The sequence below is a fragment of the Asparagus officinalis genome, chromosome 7 (genome assembly GCF_001876935.1).
Source record: "Asparagus officinalis chromosome 7, Aspof.V1, whole genome shotgun sequence".
NCBI classification, from domain to species: domain Eukaryota; kingdom Viridiplantae; phylum Streptophyta; class Magnoliopsida; order Asparagales; family Asparagaceae; genus Asparagus; species Asparagus officinalis.
The window spans coordinates 137,840,505-137,854,711 of record NC_033800.1 but is presented as its reverse complement, the minus strand read 5'-3'; the positions used below and the strand labels follow the sequence as shown (position 1 = coordinate 137,854,711).

The following is a 14,207-nucleotide window of genomic DNA, read 5'->3' as shown; positions in this document are numbered from 1 at the left end:
GCACTCGAATCCAAAACCAACTCATCATCTGCATTCAAATCCAAATGATCTTCAAACTGTGTCACCTCAGCTAGAATCCCAAACGATACAATATAATCTGGAGTACGTGGAGTAATCTCCATCCAATGTGAAGTAGCATCACCCTCCACCTGCTGCGATATCCCAATAATCTGATCAACACTCTCCACCTGCCGAGAGTCAAATGTGACATATCTGCTTAGAACAAAATTAGAAGCTCCTAACTGATAATCAAACGAACCTCTGAATCCTAAACGTGCAATCAGATCAAATCTCACATCCTCGATGTGACCAAATGCTGGGCAACCAAATATCCGACGCAACACAAAATCTGAAGCAACTCCACCAGATCCAAAATCTCCACACGCAGCAGTCGGTAACCTATGACCAATATGACTCAAATACGTCGAAGCTCTAAAACCAAAACCAATGTTCGACAACCAATACCGATCCCCCTCTAGTAAGGAACGACCCATCAAAACTATCATCTCATCTCATCGCCCCAATATCTCCACATCAATGAAGTGTCTCAAACTACCATGAGTTCGGTATAAATGTAAGAAAGAACCCCTACCAAAGTTAGAACGACGGGGTACCTTTCTGCCAATACACTTCTTCTAATTGTTGTTGACTTCTAGGACTTCGCACCAATAGGACCTCGTTGCAACCCACCAATGCCTAGAATAATCCCCAACTACAGAAACCAAATACCGATTATCTCTCAATGATGCCTCCTTGGAAGGCTCCTAAATGCCTGACTGAACACCACCTAAAAGACCCATTGATCGATGGATAGAAGTGTCAAACTCCATCTTGGTCTTCTTGCTCATACTAATGTGCTCAAAGAACTTCAATCTGTAGGTCAAAACACTCCTCAACAAACCATGTATGACATAACCAATCAGATAACCCAGCCTCAACAAATGCCACAGTTTAGCCAAATCCAAAGAATTCGTCAGCTCTCTATCAAACACCGTGCTCCCAATCAAATAATATAAATTATTCCTCCTAACGCCCTTCATCATAATCATGGACCCCAATGTGACCTTCAAATGTGAGTCGACCAAGGTCACCCTATAGCCTGCTGCCTCCAAAACTTCAAGTAAAATGATGTTCTTCTTCAACTGAGGAACGAACCTTACTCCAACCAACTCCCGAATCACTCTGTCACTCATCCTAATCCGAACGGTACCGATATCACCAATAGGACATTCATAATCATTACCCATGAGCACGACCTCCTCTCTTTCCAACTCCTGAAAGTTGGAGAAACAATCCCTCCTAGGGTAAATATGGTAAGAAGCACCCGAATCCAACATCCATTCTGTAGAGTCGGCAACAAAAACTGATGGTAGTGCAAATAACGAGTAGCCCGAAGAATCCGAATATGAATTATTGCCATTAGCCTTGATAACATTCACCTCTGAAGCTTGAATAGCTTTCCCCTTATTCTTCCTAGCTCGATCAACCAACTTTGGGCATTCGGCTTTTCAATGTCCATCCTCTTTACAAAAGGCACACTGATTCCTATGAACTCTAAGATGTGCCCCTCTAGATTGCGACCTCCTACCACGGTTTAGACTCTTTGCTCTTGCGACCAATACCCCTATTACCGGCTCAACTGAAGTCTCCTTATCCTTCTTTCGAAGCTGATAATTCACAAGTGCAGCGGTAACCTCACTATAAGAAATAGATGCCTTCCCATTAATAAGAGTAAGAACGAAGGTCTCATATTCCTCGTTAGGCAAGGAACTCAAGAACAACAATGCCTTGTCCTCATCTTCAATCATCATATCTACATTCGCCAAATTCACAAGAAGCTTCATGTAGTGGTTCATGTGATCACCAATGGAGGTCCCCTTCTTCAATTGGAAGCGATAAAGCCTTCTCTTCAAATACAAGTGGTTCTCTACACTCTTGGTCAAATACTTGCCCTCTAGGATCTCCTAATTCTTCTTAACCGAAGTCTCATTGATCACATTATATTTTAAATCTTGAGTCAAACAAGATTTAATTACACCACACACCGTTCTATTCATCTTTTTCCAAACATTCTCCTCAATGTCGTCCGGTTTCCCGTCCAACTCCAAAGTATCTTCCAAATTTTGTGCATTGAGCGCATCCAAGACTTCACATCTCAAAAGACCAAAATTGTTTGTGCCATTAAACTTCTCCACATCCATCTTCATAGAGTAGATATTCAAACTTTGGACGGTCTTCACGCTGGAAGTACCCTCCACAACTCCTTCTTTCCCGACCATCTTTCTCAAAGCACTAAAACAAATACGGAACAAATAAAGAATAGATCCAAAACTAAAAAAGATAGAGTTTTTACCAAAAAGATCCCACATTTATCACCAAATGAAGCCCTAGGCGAGCCTCCAAAATGACCTACTCCTCCAAATAGCCCAAATATAGCCCGAGTTTTGATACCACTTATTGAGCGTTGCGGAAGCCAAACAACCAAACAACGTGCTACGAGAAATCAAATCAAACGAACATCGAGAGAGTACCAAACGAACCAAATCAATGTCACAAACACAAACAACCAATTTTAACGTGGTTCGGCAAGTTGCCTATGTCCACGGGACAAGAAGGGAATAATGTTTTTTTCACTAATAGAGAAGAAGAGTACAAACTGAGATTACAAATCACTCAAACTCACCAATTAATCTCACAAACAAATCTCTAATTCTTTCAAAACAAAACTCTAACCAATAGCTCAGAAAATACCTCTTTTCTGTGCTCCAAATATCCCCAATTTTCTTCTCAATTCCCTCTTCCAATTGTTCAATATATATAGAAATCCTAAATCATAAACATACTAGGAATTCTAAAACAAAAAACAAAACAGATTAGGAATCCTAATGACCTATTACCAAAACAGATTTGGAATCATGTCACCAAAACAGATTAGGAATCCCAATAACCTGTTACCAAAATAAATTAGGAAACATATTAGGATCCTGCTATCCAACAAGTAAAAGGAACACGCTAAAGATATATGTCAAAAAATCTCAAATATAAAACTCACTTTTCCCTTCCCTAAAAACTAGTAAGAAGACACAACAAATTACTATTTAAATGCCCGTCTCTTTATTAGGCCTAAAGACACAATAACTGAACTATTTTTGGAATTAAGAGGGGGAAGTAAAAAATGTATATAGCCCGTCAGTGACTATTGTAAATAACTACTTAAGCAACAGTCTCAAATACTAACAATGGATCTTATCAAAACCCGCATGATGCAGGGTTCTTCGAGCCACACAAGGAGGCTGTGAAAATATTAGAACCGTCCCCATGTTTGTTATAGAGCGTGGCTCAAAATCTCTTGCACTGCATATGAGGTTCTGATAATATCTTTACTTGATATTGTTGACAATTTTGTCTATGGGGTACTTTCACATGTTCAATATAAGCACATAACTAAGCATCAAGTGACACATGCTTCATGAACCGGATATCTGATTTATGTATTTAATCATGGATACTCATCCACCTACTTGGTCAACAATTACATAAATCACATATTATTCATCTATTTAATCAAGGGTTAATCTCACAAAACACCTTCTCTGATGGTCAAAGAGTAAATAAATTTCACTCTAGGATTCTATCTTGAAAAAATAAAACTATAGAGATAGTAAGTCCGAAGCAGTGAAAATATAAGGGGCGTATCCGAAATTGACCCATTAATAAAGAAACAAAGAAAAATAAAAGCAGATTATTATTATTATTATTATTAAATAAAAATAGGGAGAAAATGAAAGAAAGTAGCCATCCATAACTACGGCCACCAGCTCTCTTTCTCACACTTTCTCCACCCACTCCGTTTGTCGCCTTCCCGCTCCGTTTTATACTATGCGAGGCCAAGCATGCAATCAAAACAAGTCGAAATTGTAATGTCTTTTTTTTATTTTTATTTTTCTTTTTTCCCCTTCACGCTTTACAGAAAACAATTATCAAATTATTAGACAACGTCTTATCGTCAGAGCCTATGCGGGCTACATGGAAACTTTAAAGTTATAAAAGGGTTCAAGTTGAAATAATAGATTAAAACATGGACTCATATGTAGTGTTATAAAAAAAAAAATTTAAATCGATATTAAATTTGCGACCAAAGTGATTCTAGTTTGAGTTGCTCTGACATCATGTCAAAGTTCCAGTGATTACACAAAACTCCAACTGATAAGAGTTGAGGATTATAATTCATATTCTAACACTATTCCTTAAAAAATGAAGGATAAATTTCACAAAATTACTACCAACTCCACATATTTTTGGCACAAATATTTCAAAACCTTTTTTTATTAGAGAACAATCATTCAACTATTTTCACTAATAAACTGCCATATTTCATATTGATATTTCTCGTTGAGTCTCTCATAATTTAAGGATAGTTTATACCTTTTATATCCAATCTGTAAATAATAATTTCTAGCAATTTATGATACCTTTCTGCAGCTTGAAACTTTATTTATTTATTTATCTACGAATTATTTGGTTTGCATGGAAATTCAGAAAAGAGGCTTTCAAGAAATCCCACTTCAACCCAAGAAATACACATTTTCGTTCTTACTGTTTGGTTGACAACAGAAAGAGGAAACGTTCTCTCTAAGGGGGTGTTTGGTTCAATTTCTACAAATTATAGGAAATGTTTTCAACCTAAAAAATAATTTATTTGTATTTCTTTAAAATATTATAGGAAAAGTTTTGAGAAGTCAACCAATTTTCTTGTTTTTTTTACTTTGTTTGTTTAGTTCAAAACAAGAAAATGACCAATAACTTTATAGAAAATAGCAAGATTTCCTATAATTTGTAGAAATTGAACCAAACACCCCCTAATTTTATAAAAAAGTGTCAACTTTATAGAAAAGTGTCAATATGATGTCATATTTTTGGGTGATTACTGCACATTTTTGAGGAAATTAATTTCTGTAAATTTTGGTACTTTTTTGTACTTTACAGAAAAAATTTTTGTAAATTTTTTTGAACCAAACACAGTTTACAAAAATCTACAGAAAATTTTTAATTACAGAATTGCCATTGTCAGACATTTTGAGAAAACATTTTTATAAAATTGTGCAACCAAACACCCCCCTAAACCGATTAAAAAAGGTATGAAATGAGATGTCTCGTTTCCGAGTTCTTACCTCGGAAATGGACTAGAAATCTGGCACGGCGACATGAATCCGAGATATTTTTTATTGAAAATTTATATTTTCCATTTTTCTGGAAAATCAAACAAGTAGCCCCCCTAATGAAAAAGAAAACACCAGTTTAAATAAAAAAGTAGTTGGCATTTTCTCACCCTCAGTAAAACCAAACGGACCTGATTCTGGTGGGGTGAGCCCTCAGTCCTCTATAAATAAACCTCCACCCTCATCTCTCCAATTCGCGCCTCTTTCGAGTCCTACGCCTTATTTCTCTCCTCTCGGATACTGAATCTTTCTCTTCTTCATTCTCAAGGTGAGCTCTAATCTCTCCTCTCCACTCGATCTCCTATTTAGGGCACTATCCCTTTTTTTGTCTTTATTAGTAGTTCTTCACTTCTCAATCTTGGAAAGTTTTGAGAACTTTAGATTGGATCTAGGGTTTTTAGTTTGAAAGAGCTTGATCTTGTATGATACAGGTGAGTGCGGTTTTTTCTCTCTTAGGTTTCTTCGTTTTTGGATCCTGAACCAGATCTGGTTCTTGATGAGCGTGGACATTTTGATCTGAACTGATTCGATTTGAAAAGTTCAGATCTCTTGTTTCGTTTGAAAAAAATAACACAAAAAAATATTGTCTCTTTTTATTCTGCGTCATTAGGATTCATGGTTAAGAACTTTATGTTTTGTTGTAGTTCATGCACTCGGATCTTTTTTTTATTAATTTTTTGAATGCTTTCTATTATATAATATCAATTTGGTTAGAGGATAGAGGATAACATTATCCAACTTGATTCGTGATTATTATGTGTAATGAACACTGGCTGATGATTAGTTTAAGAACTGAGATATGTGTATATTCTAAAACCTTTAGAAGGAAATAATTTAGGAATTCCTTCACTCAGTTCACTTCATACTAAACTGAGGTAGCAAATTGCTAGTTCCAATCTTATGCAAGATATAGATCAAGTGATTAATGATTTGATCGTGTTTTTACTTTTCGGTATAACTTTACCCCAAGTTAGACAAATGATTGATTAGATTTACAATAGTTCACACTGTCCTGACTATGTTATAGACACAGATTTAGACCAAACGATAGCCCAGATTCATTATATAAATTTGCACACAAGCAATGCAACACACTAGTTTATTTGTAAAGAACTATGATCTAGATTTCCGTTAATGTTCAGAGGAAAGCAAAAGAACAAGATTCAGGCCTTTACTTGGCTACTAGATAGGGAAGGGCAACTACAAAGTTTGTGTCCTTTTCCCCTTTCTTCACCGGAGGCAGATTAATTTAAAGAAAAGAATAATGGTCACAATATTGACTAATATGCTATCATACAATTGTATGTTTTCTTTATAAAGTTTGAGTAATACTAGATATGATGCACATGAAAGGATAACATGTGTATGGAAACTCATATCTTATTAATCTAAAGTTTAGCAATCATCCTTGAGATGTAGCTGATGATATGTAATGCTACTTTGCTAGGAACCTTGAACCGGGATCTTTTAGCTAGCAATTTAATAATTAGATCTTATTTACCAATAAGTCCCAATTTCCATTTGACCACAACATGACATTTTTAAACGCTTTGGTTGCTTGGTGCAATTGAAATACCTATTTTCATTTCTGTTATTTGACTTTTGATTGTATGTGGTTACCAAGAATTACACACACACACACACACACACACACACACACATTGTACGTGGATCAGTCTGCTAGTTGAGTTCAAAAGGTATACCATCGTTAATATTTGATTTCCTATTTCTATCTGTAAACAGAAAGATGGCGTCACACATTGTTGGCTATCCTCGTATGGGCCCTAAGAGAGAGCTCAAGTTTGCTCTTGAGTCTTTCTGGGATGGCAAGAGCTCTGCTGAGGACTTGCAGAAGGTTGCCGCTGATCTCAGGTCTTCCATTTGGAAGCAAATGGCTGATGCTGGGATCAAATACATTCCTAGCAACACCTTTTCCTACTATGATCAGATGCTCGATACATCTGCGATGCTCGGTGCTGTTCCTGAAAGATATGGCTGGAATGGTGGAGAGATTGGTTTCGACACCTTCTTCTCTATGGCTAGGGGAAATGCTACTGTACCTGCTATGGAAATGACCAAGTGGTTTGACACTAACTAGTAAGCCCTCATAAGACTTTTTTTGCTTCTGTTTCTTTTTTGTGATTTATCATGCAGCATGCCAATTGATGTTCTTGTCGTCTGAGCTTGTTAATGGTACTGATAACTTGTGTGCCCTATTGTCGATCCAGCCATTTCATTGTGCCTGAATTGGGACCCAATACAAAGTTCTCCTATTCATCTCACAAGGCAGTGAATGAATACAAGGAAGCCAAGGCGGTATGGATCTTAACCATTTTTTTCTCATCTGTGAAACTGACCACTATTTTAATATTGGTTATCTGAAATTTGACAAGAGCATTATACGATCTTCAGTGTATTTAATTATTACCTTCATGTCTACTGTACATCTTCTAAGTATCACCTAGTTTTCAGGCTGAATGGTATGTGAGACATAATTTACCAAGTTACAAGAAAAATTCAAGATGCACCAAGTGTTTCTTAGTGATACTTTTTCTTGATATTCTGTTCTTTATGTAAGTGTTAAAGCATAGCCACTTCAAGCCTTCAAATCTTTTATTCAATTTTGTTCAAGTTGTGTAGATAACTTATCCATTTGGTAAAACAACACAAAAAATGTTTATGTTGAACATTGCACCTGTTCATCTGTAAAAGAAGTATTACAGCTGATGATATTATGGTCACTACTCAAATATTCGTATTTGAAGGTAATAATGGACTTTGGATATTCATAGAGTTCCCGAACTCTCCATTGAAGCATGTTATTTTCCCTCTTTACCTTCCATTTTTCTGACAAGGTGCTTGAAAAGTACAACTTGAAACCTAGAAAATGACTGAATTACCTAAACTATTTAATACATCAGGTGGACTAGATTCAATAATATGCATCAATCTATACTTATGTTATACCATAGACACTTATCCTCTATTTCTGATTACACCATAGACACTTATCCTCCATTTCTGATTTTTCTTCCTGAGCAAATTTCTCAAGTTTTGTTTTTTTTTTATTTTTTTCATTAAAACTGATTGTTTTAATACTTATTTCAGCTAGGAGTTGACACAGTTCCAGTGCTTATCGGACCTGTCACTTACCTGTTCCTCTCAAAGTCTGCCAAGGGAGTGCAGAAATCTTTCTCTCCTCTGTCACTTCTTGGGAACATTCTTCCTGTTTATAAGTAAGGATACATAAATGCTGATAGTGCCAGCTTTCCTTCAAGTTCTCTGTACTACCTGAAAATTCCTAAAGTTTATAACATAAACATATGCAGGGAAGTTATTACTGAGTTGAAGGCAGCTGGCGCTTCTTGGATTCAGTTTGATGAGCCTACCCTTGTGTTGGATCTTGACGCTCGCCAATTGGAGGCATTCACCAAAGCCTACTCAGACCTAGAATCATCACTTTCTGGTTTGAATTGTTTGATCAAACCTACTTTGCTGATGTTCCGCTGAATTCAGGTCAGATTCTACTCTCTTTCTTTTTGGGACCTCTATGTAAATGTGCAAGTAAATGTTTACTTATATTCTCTTGGCAATTTCAGGACCATCACTGCATTGAACAGCATCACAGGTTTTGGTTTCGATCTTGTCCGTGGAGCCAAGACCCTTGACTTGGTTAAATGCAGCTTCCCCTCTGGCAAGTATCTTTTTGCTGGAGTAGTTGATGGAAGGAACATTTGGGCCAATGACCTTGCTGCATCCCTTGATATTCTTCAGTCTCTTGAGGCTATCGTGGGCAAAGGTATATGCCTCCCAGCATGCTCTTTCTTTTCTAAATTGTGATGTGAAAGTTTCTGGGATTGCTGAGATCTTTGCTTTGGTTTTCTTTTGAAGACAAGCTTGTGGTCTCGACATCTTGCTCGCTCATGCACACTGCTGTTGATCTTGTAAATGAGACAAAGTTGGATAATGAAATCAAGTCATGGTTGGCTTTTGCTGCACAAAAGGTTGTCGAAGTTAATGCCTTGGCTAAGGCATTGGCTAGTTCAAGGGATGAGGTATGGTCATTCACACAAAATGAACTTTCATACTATGTTGAATATAATTATGACTATTAAGCAGCAGTTATATAAAGCTTAGTTTAAGAATTAAGATAGTTGACTTTCCATTAACAGTCAGTATTTGTTACTATCCACAGGCTTTCTTCTCGGCAAATGCTTCTGCCCAGGCCTCGAGGAAATCATCCCCTAGAGTGACCAACGAAGAAGTCCAGAAGGCTGTAAGTAGAATTTCAGATTATTAATCTTTTCTGAAATTCAGAAAGGGGCTAATTTCTGAATCAAATTTCTTTCTTTTATAGGCTGCTGCTCTCAGGGGCTCTGATCACCGCCGAGCAACAAATGTTAGTGCCAGGCTAGATGCTCAGCAGAAGAAGTTGAACCTTCCAATTCTTCCCACCACTACCATTGGTTCATTCCCCCAGACAGTAGAACTCAGAAGAGTTCGCCGTGAGTACAAGGCAAAAAAGTAGGTCCTTTTCAGTGTTTTCCTTCAATTTCTTTTATTGACATGCAAACTTTTTCTTTTCTTTCATCCACTGGATAAGCCTGTGTTGATCATTTCGTCTCCTTGCAGAATCTCTGAAGACGAGTATGTTAGTGCCATCAAAGAGGAAATTAACAAGGTTGTCAAGCTCCAAGAAGAACTTGACATTGATGTGCTTGTCCACGGAGAGCCAGAGGTAAGCTTTTGCTTAAGGGGCTGTTTGGTTCACCTGTTTTATGGAAAAGTTTTGAGAAAACACATGACAATGACATTATCATAAATAATATATTTCTTTAGATTTCTATAAAGTGTGTTTGGTTCCAAAAAAATTACAGAAATGTTTTCTATAAGGTAGGGAAAAATGTACTATTTTATAGAAGTCAACTTCCTCTCTAAATGGGCGGAAATTGCAAAGAAATCTGACGCATATATTAAAATAAGATTTAAGTACATCAATACCATTCCCATGTGATTTCCCATGGGCATTGTTAGAAAGTAATATCCAACCAAACAAAAGAAAAAGAAAACAACATATTTTCTATAAAGTTACGAATTTTTTCATACTTTGAACCAAACAAAGAAATAGCAAAATAATAAGAAATATGGTACTCTTTGAGTTCTATAAATTTTTCCTACAAATTTTATAGAAATACAAGGAAATCAAATTTTGAGTACTTTTCTTGTTCTTGTTCCTCTTTCTATAGAAATTGAACCAAACAGCCCCTAAGTAGTTTTTTTTGTTATATTAGACCCCTAAATCTCTCTTGATCTCTATTGGACCTTGAAACCCTCTTATTTCTAAATTAGACCCCAAATCTGTTAAGTTGTTTTAAATACGACCCCCATTTCGAACCAACATGAAGAGGGGATCTAATTTAGAAATATAAAGATTTGAGGCTCTAATATAAAATTAACAAAGAATTAGGGGTCTAATATAAACAAACCCTTAAATATTCTCTCATATAATTACGATGAAACTTTCTTCTTGTATTAACGTCGACTGTGACTTTCACAGAGGAATGATATGGTTGAGTACTTTGGGGAACAGTTGCAAGGTTTTGCTTTCACTGTGAATGGCTGGGTACAATCTTATGGCTCACGATGTGTGAAGCCCCCCATCATCTATGGTGATGTCAGTCGCCCCAAGGCCATGACTGTTTTCTGGTCTTCCATGGCTCAGAGCATGACTTCTCGCCCAATGAAGGGAATGTTAACTGGTCCTGTCACAATCCTCAACTGGTCTTTTGTCAGAAATGACCAACCTAGGTGATAACGAGAACATCACTTCATTACGGCTCGATGCTTTGAAATCTTCAGTTTTAACCATGTTATGCTTGCCTCCAGGTTTGAGACATGCTATCAGATTGCTTTGGCTATCAAGAAGGAGGTTGAGGATTTGGAAGCTGCTGGTATTCAGGTGGGTTATCTTTTCAAATAATCATCTCAGTTCTTACTGATTATGCTTTTTTGGGATAGATTTCTCAAACTATTATGAGCTTTTAGATGTTTTGTATAAAACTTCCATGAAATTTTTTCGTTAGAGAAAACTACCTTGAACTTTCAAAATTGCAGAAAAATACCATGAACTATTGAAAATTGTTGTAGTGGTGTGAACATCTTGAATGGAAGGTCTGAACTAAGCTTACTTATATATGTCAAATCCACAAAGATACATAAAGGGAAAAATGACCAGATTGGTATATTTTGTAGAGGCTTGGTAACATGTTGGTATATTTTCTTTTAGTATTGTCAGATTGGTATATTTTGTCGACTCCGGCGCCAAATACACCTTAAATTTGGCCGGAGTTACTGTTCCGACCAGTGATGACGGGATTTCTTGCATAAAACCCCATCATGCTCCTAACCCTCTCCTTCTCCTCCCCCTCTCCCTCCTCCTCATCCTCTTCAACCTCCCCCTCTCCCTCATCCTCATCATCCTCTTCCTCCTCCTCCTCATCCTCTTCAACCTCCCCCTCTCCCTCCTCCTCCTAAATTCATCCATAGCTGCTAGTAGTTCAGCTAGCTTCTTGTTTGTGACAATTTTATCAGCCTTCATCCTTTATCTAAACCCATACGTTGGAATCCTTGCGTTCAAGTAGGCTTCAAGCAACAACTCATGTAATTTCATCCTATTTCTGAACCCAGCTTGGCTTCATCCATTCTCTTTCATGCGCTTAACCAAATCTTCCCCCTCAAAATAGAAGTTTATTTTTAGCATATATCCTCAGAAGAGCATCATAGAATTTTGATGAAACTTTATTTCCCAACTTCGATGTTTTCTCAAATACTTCCTCAGCCTTATCTACAGAACCACGACGAGGTTTAGCCTCACACACTTTCCAAACCCTCTCAACATCAGAAGCTTTGTCAAGAGAAGCATATAGAGGGAGAACAAACTTGCAAGCCATAGATTGAATCATTAGATCATGCCACATTCCCTCAGCTTTCATCTTCTCCACAATCTGTTCGATGCCATGATGATGATCATGATGATGAGGTTTTGTTGAAGAGGATGAGGAGGAGGAGGAAGAGGATGATGAGGAGGAGGGAGAGGGGGAGGATGAAGAGGATGAGGAGGAGGAGGGATGGGGAGGAGCATGATGGGGTTTTAATGAGGGTTTTTTGCAAGAAATATCGTCAGAACTGGTCGGAACAGTAACTCTGGCCAAATTTAAGGTGTATTTTTGGCGCCGGAGTCGATAAAAATATACCAATCTGACAAAACTAAAATAAAATATACCAACATGTCACCAAGCCTCTACAAAATATACCAATCTGACCATTTTGCCATACATAAAGTAAATAAGAGCAAAATGTCCAAAACATGTCACGTGTTTTGCATGTAAGAACTTATCCTAATTTCTGTCACTCATGGTAGTTTCTTGAAAAAAGTTCATGGTAGTTTTTTTTGGATAAAAAATGTTATGTTTGTTTTGTGCAAAACACCCCAGAGTTCACAGAGATTTGAGAGCTTTACCCTTTCAGACTAGCGTTATGTAAACGCCCTCCACTTTTTAAAAACAAGATATCCCCAAAGCTTACAAATTACATAAGAGGTCACGATAAGAATCCATCCTGAACAAAATATAGATATCCAGGAGGAGGAAAAAGAAAAAGAAAAAGTGAAACAATCTCCTCCCTTCCAATTATGCTTTTTCTATAGTAACCTCACCGAATATTACATTGTTCGATGCAGGTTATCCAAATTGACGAAGCAGCTCTTAGAGAAGGCTTGCCTCTTCGCAAATCTGAACAAGCTTTCTACCAAGACTGGGCTGTCCACTCCTTCAGAATCACCAACTGTGGCGTCCAAGACACAACTCAGGTTCCTTCCTTAATCCCCAAATAATCTCCCAACAAACAAAAATTACACTCTTAACACATTTAAATAAATTGTTTACAGATTCACACCCACATGTGTTACTCTAACTTCAACGACATCATCCACTCAATCATCGACATGGATGCCGATGTCATCACCATCGAGAACTCTCGTTCTGATGAGAAACTCCTTTCAGTTTTCCGTGAAGGAGTTAAGTATGGTGCTGGTATTGGCCCGGGAGTTTATGATATCCACTCTCCTAGGATTCCTTCAGCTGAGGAGATCGCTGATAGGATTAACAAAATGCTTGCTGTGCTTGAGACTAACATTTTGTGGGTTAATCCGGATTGTGGGCTTAAGACAAGAAAGTATGGTGAAGTTAAGCCTGCGCTTACCAATATGGTTGATGCTGCTAAGCTTCTAAGGACTCAGCTTGCTAGCGCTAAGTGAAGGTCTATTACAAGTCACTGGTAATCGTGGATTTAGATTTAATTTTATATATTGCGGTATTTGTTTTCATTTTTTTTTAATGTAAGATGGGTCAGGCATGTATGTATGCCACTGTGTATTTTGATTTTTCATAAGGTGAACCAAAAAAATAAATAAATCAACGTGTTGTTTTTTTAGTTATGACCGCTGAGGCATACATGCATTTATGTATTTTGATCTTTTAGAAGATGAAAAGAAATAATGTGTCGTTCCATGCGTGTTCTTTCATCTTGATTTGTTCTTGAAGTATTGGCACATTTAGTGTGAAGGTTGGCTATTAGACCTGTGTGCGGTCTTGCTATAACTGTCGATGAGGAGAATTCTTGTTTGAAGCTTCGTATTACTGAAATCAGACTGTACGTAGGCCATTACTGTACCTGAATTATGTCTCGGATACTCTTCTAAATTTTAGTTACCATGTCTTTTCCTTATATCGTATTTGCTTTTTTGCTGCCTGTTGTTTTTCCTGGTTGTTTCTCAACCTTTTTTTGGGCGTGACCCTACCTCGCGTGAACGAGATCCGCACGGAGATCGGAACTTCACTCCGCTTCGAATCAACAAGACAGAATCACTCTAGCTCCTCGTGTGCTAGACACACGCGGTCGAACGAGAGTCGGAAGTATCAGGCTTTATTT

General features: G+C 37.3%; 1 pseudogene; it reads left to right on the top strand.

Moving 5' to 3' along the window:
- LOC109849006 lies at nucleotides 5,391-13,800 on the top strand (annotated as a pseudogene).